Source organism: Asterias rubens, chromosome 18, assembly GCF_902459465.1.
Source record: "Asterias rubens chromosome 18, eAstRub1.3, whole genome shotgun sequence".
Classification (NCBI taxonomy): Eukaryota; Metazoa; Echinodermata; class Asteroidea; order Forcipulatida; family Asteriidae; genus Asterias; species Asterias rubens.
In genome coordinates this window covers 7,496,290-7,505,251 of record NC_047079.1, presented here as the reverse complement: position 1 = coordinate 7,505,251, position 8,962 = coordinate 7,496,290, and the positions used below count along the sequence as shown (strand labels likewise).

The window sequence follows — 8,962 nt, the reverse complement described above, 5'->3', positions numbered from 1 at the left end:
CAGTATGGAACGCTGGTTTGACTGCAAAACAAGTTGATGTTCTTGAGAGCGGGTTCAGAAGCGTACACTTAGAATTATTCTTGGTGCTGCATATAGCATCTGACGTCACACTTCATACCTGGGCATCATTGAAAGCTTCGCTTTCATATATCTTGAATTCGTTCATCCTCTTTCAAAAAAAGGACGTGAAATAAGTCAAATTTTGAAATACGTAGAAATAAAAAAATTGAACCGCATGCATGATCACCGGACCTAAAAAATGCCGTAAGAAAATTTGCAGCCAGAGTCTGTAAAGGCACCTGGGAGTTTTTTTCTAACACAATTACAAACAGACACGTTACTTGCAATACTAGAAGATGCCACGATATTTGCAGAGAATAGCAACTACCATCAATATTAGTCATCCCGTCAGTTTCACACTCAATCACCCCGTACCTTTCCAATGCAGAGCTATCATGTTCCTCCGCGCGGCGTTCTGCTTGCTCTTCTGCTACCACTGGAACTTCAACCTCTCTTTCGTCGTTAGACATCCCTCAAATCACAGCTTCTGTCAATTAGCTTACTGGAGTAAAATAATCAACCATCCCTTCCATCTCTAATGTTTAGAAGCATGCAGACCAAAACATTATGCAAAACGTGATGTTCTGATGAAAGGTCCCCTTTGGTGTTCATCACCAATCTGTGCATTGCAGATCTTTACCAAACCAGATCACAATATTGACTGTCAAGTTTTTAAAACCATGTTATAGAAAAAACAAGAGCGTGAGCTTATTGTAGAGTCTGGATGTGCCCTTGGCCGTCAATATTGCATAGATTCAAAAGGAGTTTAACGGTTCAGTAAGTCTCTAGGTCTATATGAGTATCATAAACCGATAGTGAACTTGTCGTACGGCTCACCAGTTCTGAGCCACAATGGTTATTGGCGCGCACTATAATCTGCTCCCGAGTAGACACTAAGTCAATACTACAACAATCCGGGAGACCTCAGCCCCCCCCCCCCCCCACCCAAATAAAACATTTATATGATCTGTTGTATCAACTACGTAACAACCTGTCTTCCCCCACTTACTCTTTTTTGTAGTAGAAGATTATCACATGATTCTAGTGGAAACCTAGTTGCGTGTAAAAATAGAGGATATGGGATCCAATGGGCGTCGTTTGAAGAATGAAAGATGGATATCAGGCGGGAGGAGGGTAGCCCTATGTTATAAGCAATAATTGAATTAAACATAAAAACTATTCTTACACTGTTTTTAAATTAGTTATTTAATCCACACTAGGAGAAACTGAATAAATTTTGATTACGGTGATGGTTCAAGTTACACAAAAATTAATGTTAAGATCAGCTGAATAGATTGCTGCTTCTATTTTGGAGTACGAAATGAATGCTTTTAGATAAAGGCCACAAAAACCTTAACAAACACAATTTTGTGCACCCATGGGCATTTTTGTTACGGGGGTGATAGACAGTTTTGTTGAATGACTTTGTTAACCGATAGAGGGCGCCATTGTGCTTTAACGGTAGTCGCACTGATACAAAACGCAAGGATGTAAAAAGGCATAACTTAGTTAGTGGGATTATTTTATCTTTTAAATAATTAGTATCAATATCGTCTTCATTCCTGGTATTTAAACTAGTTGTGCACATTTTATACAAAATAAATTACTAACTATTTTATTTTCAATCTGTAGCTCTTCATGGAATTTTAGCTGGGTTTGTAGACGGTGGGCCGGTCTGTGTGTTGCGTCCTTATTCTGTGTTGGTCTCTAAAAGTTGGCACATTGGTAAACAATGATAGAGTCAATTCCAATATTTTGGTGGATGAAGCCAGTGAGGAGACCGGCTCATGGAGCCATTTTTATAGAGAGGCGGATCGGTTTTCTTTGGATTTTGAATAAAGCTGCCAGCAGATGACTATGTACCAGTGAGCAACCCCTAACAATGTGCGGCCTTTTTATTGTCTCCGGATTTTAATAATTATAAAAACACTACATTTCAGCAGTCAGTTATTCATCATAAGAGGGTGTATTGCTAGCTGTGGCCTATCTACCACACATTTTTCTCCAGCGCCGCGGGAGGATTGTTCCTGCTCAGGTGGGTAGGGTGACAACCTGCAAACATCCCTTTGTAAGTTTTTTAATTTAAGAAACTGTGAAGTTGAAGCATGGAGGTAGAACCTCCATGGTTAAAGGTTTGGTACAAGCGCGCGCCACTGACACCCCTCGACCTATCATCACAGCATGCTAGCACTTGGTGGATTTTCTAACGGCCCATAATTAGGGCGCCCTCTTGTGACTTTTTTTTGTTTTTTTTGCAGCGATCAAGAGTTGAAGTTAGCAGTCAGTTTCTGTCATAAAAAGAGGGTAGTGCTACCACACTAGAAACAGTTTCTCCAGAGAACCGGGAGAATTGGTTTCCGCTAGGGTGGGTAGGAAGACAACATCAAAATATCCCTTTGTAAGTTTTTAATTGCTTTTTTTTTAAAAATAAACTGTGTTGAAAGTTGGATACAACAACAAGCGTCAAGCGCGCCGGAAGTGCCCCTGTCCCAGGGAATTCTGTCGGCGCCGCAGATTCGGTCCCCTCATAGAACATTAACGTAGGCCGAGGAGGAGGATTAAAAAGAGGGTGCTATCAGAAGTTGTTTGTACATAATTCGCAATTATGGGGGGGGGGGGGGGGGGGCGAATCTCCGGGGGAACAGAATCTCCTGCCACACCCTCAGTCTAAAGCCCTATCCATGATCTATCATCATCAAAGCACCGTACCGTAGTGGATTTTCTAACGGCGCATAATGGGGCGCCCTCTTGTGACTTGTTTTTACAGAGGTCAAGCTCTGGGCGGCGCCCGCGAAACTTCTGACCAATCACTCTTCCCCTTGTGGGAAGTTTTCTATAAGACGACATAATAAGAATATAAACATTATCTATACAAATAACAAGCCTTATTTATTACCCCCCCCCCCCGGCGCAGTCTAGTAAACTATAGGGCGGGGGGGGGGGGGCTACTTCTTTGGCAAACTTGTATTGTATAGCGGGACGGACTTCGTCAGCTTGAAACATTTACAATTATTTTGATAATTACCACCCTAAAAGGTTCTTTATAACCCCCCCCCCAGTAAGATCACCATTATCTGAATGATATCTTCATAAAAAATAATGTGTTCATAACAACAAACAAAGATTTCAGTAGGCCATTGCCCCATTAAACACATGGGTAGGGTGCTCGTCATTTTATTCTTCTATTTGACACCCGTCTTTACATTTCTTAATTTTTCTCACATAATAAAACCATACTTTAATTAAAAAAATTATTTTAATAATAACATTCAAAGTACGCTAAGCAATAAGATGATGCAATAAGTACAAACTTCATTGTGTGCAGCGACAGTGTTCCACTGCCAAAATTCTAGAACTTCACTGAAACAAAGTTTTAAACCAACAGCAACCTTTCGCTAACCAAAAATTACCATGTATTGACTATTGTTAAAATTGATTGCAAGGCAAAATGTTTTGCTTGCTTTATAAACCTAGGTCCTGTGATTTAAACATCAGAATTGGCTCAGACATAATTATACTTGAGTTTACATAACATAATAATAATCAACTTTTATTTAGAGCTTGCTACATTTTACAACAGGTGTGCTAATTAATTGCATATAGGTACACACTATGTTCCAACACCCCTACTTTCTGACACCAGCATGTCCCTCACCCCATACTATTTTCTAATCCTAACCCAACCACCTCCCTATGCATGTACAGCACGAGGCTTAATCGGAACAATGGAGGGGTGTCAGAGCATAGAGGTGTCAGAACATAGAGCAGACACCATTTTTAAATTATGACACAAATTAAAGTAATATTGAAGCATCTTGTTACATAGTGTAGGTTTACCTAAAGTTCGCATTGCAATACATTCCTGCTCACATTCTTCGATATAGAACATGCTTCGTCTACTTTGCGCTCAAATTATTATACACTTTGAAATTTCCGACACATCTTTGAAATATAATAGTTACTATAAAGTTTACTTTACTAGGATAATATGAAGGGCCTAGAAAACCTTATTGATCATCTCACAAAATGAAATTATTATCTCAAAATACACTAAGATAGTTGTACATAATAACATTGCAGTTTTGTCAAAAGGTTTTCTTCCTTCATCACAAACAGTTTACCATTATAACAAAATGACTTAAGCTGAGCTTTTCTTGCCATGATGTTGAACATGTCAAAGAACTTTGGTAACTTGAGTTTTGTTTAAATAGAAATTAATTTTGTTTTAATCTTCCCTGCAATCAAGTTTTGTCTTTTCTTGGCATTTTTAATCATTTTGTAGTCGAACGTTTTGGGTAAAAAACCACAAAAACACCAAGTTCAGGTCTCATAATTGCGCTTGGATTCCAACATTGTTGGTTACCTGATTAAGCTATTTGTTTTTTTCTTTTCAAAAGCTGTTCCATCTTTAGAGTTAATAATTCTTAAACCAATGTGACTCCCATAACAACAACTGCAGCCATAGCCACAGCCACACATTCAGGTATGACATCATTGGTCCGATCCCCTTGAGTGTTGACATCATACAGTAAGGCGCCCTCATGGTCCAGCTTGTTTCAGTTCAAACATGTAGAGATCACTTGACACAGTCTTTCTTCAGTTGGTGACAGTCCAAAAAGCATTGAAGATTTGCATGGTGTGAAAATAAGAAGTAACTACGACTAGTAAACTTGCAGGTATAACCATGTGTATAATCTCCATTTGAGAAGTGATAGTTCAGAAAACAGTTAAACATCTTATTTTATCATATAGTCTTTGATGCAGATCTTCAGCTGATTAGTTCAAAAAGTTGTGGTTATTATCATCACAACATTCGTGGACACATAGCATAGAGTCAGGTAGCTAAACTTGATACAGTTGAACTCATTGTAGCATAGAGTCAGGGAGCTATGATACAGTTCTTCTTCAGATGATGACACCAAGTTCAAAAAGCGTTGGTTGGCCATAGCCTCAAATTAATGTCCCTTGAGCGTGTTTAAACTTGTAGTATAGAGTCAGGGAGCTAGACTTTATACAGTTCTTCTTCAGATGGCGACACCGAGTTCATAAAGCATTGGTAGGCCATCAATGGCCATAGCCCAAAATTAATGTCCCTTGAGCGTTTAAACTTGTAGCATAGAGTCAAGGAGCTTCAACTGGTACAGTCCTCTTCAGCTGGTTGCACTCAGTCCAATGAGTGTTGATTAGCCTCAATGTTGTGTGCAGGTCATCATCTCAATCTGTGGTAGAACATTTTTTCTAATATTAATTTTTATAAACTACTTCAACACAAATATTAGTTGTTTTGAGGACTATACTTCTAAATGCTTGCAAAGGAAATTCTCCTCAAGCTCGAATCAGTTCTTCAACTTATTGAACACTCCAGGTTTTGTTGAATTATCTGTGCTTTCGAAAATCTTTCCTGACAAACTTCACCTCCTATTATAATGAAGTGTTCCAACAGTATACTTGTACGACGTGTTTATTAAAAGCTCAAAAGGATGGGAATAAATTTATTCCTTCAACACCGAATTGAAACCATCAAGCAGCCACTCATTTGACAAATTTGTGGGATGGAACCCTCTAGGATTTTGGTACTTTTTGTAACACAAAACACAATGTCAACAGATTTACATTAAATGTACACGGTTTGAAGAATGATAATAGAAAGCTGCCCTTAAAGTATTACCTACTAAGGTGCTGTAGGTTATTTTTTTAAATGGGTAAAATTGTCACGAAATTATGTTTTACATGGTCATATAATTTTTGTCTCCTGAGACAAAAATTATTTTCGTGACTTTTTGTACTCATTTAAAAAAAAAAATACAGCACCTCAGCAAGTAATATTTTAAGGAAAGCTTTCTTCCATCAACATCTTCTAACTGTTTGATGTAAATCTTTGGACATTGTGTTTTGTGTCCTACAAAAAAAACCCAGATCCTATAAAAATGGTTTTAGAATAAGTTTGTTCAAACATAGGATCCGAACTGCCTCTAGCTGCCGGGCAACTTCGGTAGTCTAGTTGGTAAGACACTGGTCTAGAATTGCAAAGGTCGTGGGTTCGAATCCCAGCCGAGTAAAAATGCCTGTGATATTTTTTCACAGGACTCGGGAAAGTACCGAGTATACAGTGCTAACACACATCGGTGTATGGGTAAAAACCCAAATTAATATTGTTCAAACTTACCAAGTAGTTTGTTGTCGACTCTTTGCACCAGTCCAAAAAGGGCTGGTTTGACTCTCATGAGTTGTAGTAGAGAGTCAGTTGGCTAGACTGGACACAGTCTTTCTTCAGCTCAGGTGGTACACCGTCCAAGTAGCGTAGAGGCCTTCTACAAAGTCATCTTCACAACCTTAAGATGAAAATATACAGTTTTGATAAACTCTTTCTACAAGTATTAGAAAATAATAATTTTGGTTTTTACCCATACACCGATGTGTGTTAGCACTGTATACTCGGTACTTTCCCAGAGTCCAGGCATGTTACTCAGGTGGGATTCGAACCCACGACCCTCATAGGACTTGAGAAAGTACCCAGTAGGCCTATACAGTGCTAAGACACATCGGTGTATGGGTAAAAAACAAAACTAATAATCTTTATCCCAGATGCAAATTTAACATCTATTATCAGAAAGTAGTTAAAATCTCCCCAAGGTCCAATAGTTTCTTCAACTCATTGAACATGCACACACAGCAAGACTCAACATTCCAGGTTTAGTTGAAGTTTCTTTCTTTTGAGAAAACTCTTCTGACAATCTTAGACCTCATACTTTAATGAAGTTTCCCCAGGTTCGTTATAACGATGTGTTTATTGCAAAGGATTGAAATGAAGCTTTCAAATCGATTATTAGAAACCTTCAAAACATGGTTATTCTGATTAGATTAAGCTTCTCTCCACACAAAAGTTTCAAAATAATTTATTTCAAACTCAGCACAAGATGTTGTTAACTCCCTGTAGCTGACTTCTAGCGATGCTCATCCAAACAGGTTCATTTGTAGTCATCACTCCCTGTCTGCTCCAACGATGTTCATCCATTAAACAGGTCTGGGTTGTATTCATCACCACTCCACAAGAGACTGCTCAAAACTGAGGACAAAAAATTAGTAGACATTCAGACACAGTCTTAATGATTGCAAGAAAGATTGAAATTTGTAAAAGGTTATGGGTTTATCAATTGCTTTTACCCCGACGATTGGCTGGTCATTCACGCTTTTTGTTGCAGAATCTCAAAATGAGACTAGTATTTTGATTGCTGGTTATAAATACTGAAAGGTTCAAACAAGAATTTGTTTTCTTGGGCATTTCTTTTGTATTTTTGCTCCAAAGTAATCAACAAACTTAAGTAGGTTTGTTTGTGATCTTTAAAACTTCTTGATGGAGTTGTCCGGTTTAGTAGGAAGTTTTCTCATCAGTAGCTGAACCCGATACATAACCAATTTCGTTTTGTGAAGCCAATCCCTGTTGGCATCACTTTAGCACACAGTGAAAACTTCAGCAAACAAACTACCTCATCTTCAAGATGAAAACATGATCTTGGTTTTGGGAAGACTTTCGTTGCTTGAAGGTTAAAATTTTTGGGGTCACATCAATTAGCCAAAATCAGGCTCACCCTACACATAACCTGTAGAAACCCTAATACTTTACCAAATTGATGTCATCTACAGTGTCCCAGAGCTGACATCTGTTTGCCACAACATCCACTTTAGCAAACAATCAAGGTAACAGCTGGCCCGTGAAGGGAAAAGTTAAGAGTTAAAAGTAAGAAACTTTTCTTTCACACTTGCTCTCAAACTTTACCTAATACTTCGCCTGATACTTAACCTGTGCTGCAAACACTTTATTGAACTCACTTGATCTCAGGTCCCAAATCTGTGAAAATAAACACAAACAAACAGAGAAAGTTAGAAACTATAAGCAAGAAATTTTTCTTTCACACTTGCCCTCACTCTTCGCCCAATACTTAACCTGTGCTGCAAAGACTTGGCGTCAGGTCTCAAATCTGTGAAAATAAACAAAAAAATTCAAATCAGTGAAAATAAGACATTTTGGATCCCGGGAGAAAAAGAGTTGACTCTTTTCCACTTACCGATACTTATACCTGATCACCTGTTGAACGTGACCTCTGCAAACCGCCGACCTCATTGACCTCCAGTTACTCAGGGACATCGATGTGAGTTCTTCGCTTTTACCGTTGACAGCATAGTTCTTAGTTTGGTTCAAGAGATTATCTTTTATTTTGTTAAGGATCTTGTTTTAACTGTCCTTAGGCGAGTTATTTCGATCACCACAAGAAAATGAGATTGAGCGTCTTGAAACAAGACTAAGTACTATGCTAGTCAGACCTTAGGAAAAGTTTCCGTATGGCGCCACCACTGTTTCATTCTATATGAAATAATATAGTATCTAATTTACCTTAATGATAATAATATCCCTTTTTGTAAAATTGAGTAAAAAAGTGGTGGCGCCATACGGAAAGTTATCCAGACCTTATACTTAACCTGTCTCCAGTCAACCTGCTGAAAGATAGAGAGTTAGTCTTATCACTAGGCCTTACTGTTTTACCATCATACTTACCTAACGGCACAACTGATGTCTTTTCTCCATGAATGGATGACCATAAGCAGTCTTGGCTCTATCTTTAGTCTTGAAATCAAGTTGATAGTTGTTAAGCACAGTGCAGTTACGGGGGTACGGTACACACACACCCTTGATCGCAGTATGTGTGTGTGAGCTGCCGGCGGCCAAGCGCACCTACGACCGTTGCATGAACGATAATCGCATTGGACTGTTGCATGAACAGAAGAATGTGTGTTTTGGGCAGCGCTAACGACTTGTCATCAAGTCTACTCGTTCCTATGTCGCCGGCTTCAGGGCTTGTCCTGATTTTTCGCAGCGCTCGAAAATTTCTGGTCTATCCTTTAA

The 8,962-nt window shown here is 38.7% G+C and overlaps 1 long non-coding RNA gene across 1 annotated transcript; it reads right to left on the bottom strand.

The window, feature by feature from the left end:
- Window positions 1-4,146: 4,146 nt before the first annotated feature.
- On the bottom strand, window positions 4,147-8,453 carry LOC117302738. Its single transcript, XR_004520450.1, has 3 exons — window positions 7,685-8,453; window positions 6,227-7,126; window positions 4,147-5,279 (listed from the first exon to the last, which is right to left on the bottom strand). It is a non-coding gene; the product is annotated as an uncharacterized LOC117302738 (long non-coding RNA).
- Between the last annotated feature and the right edge of the window lie 509 nt (window positions 8,454-8,962).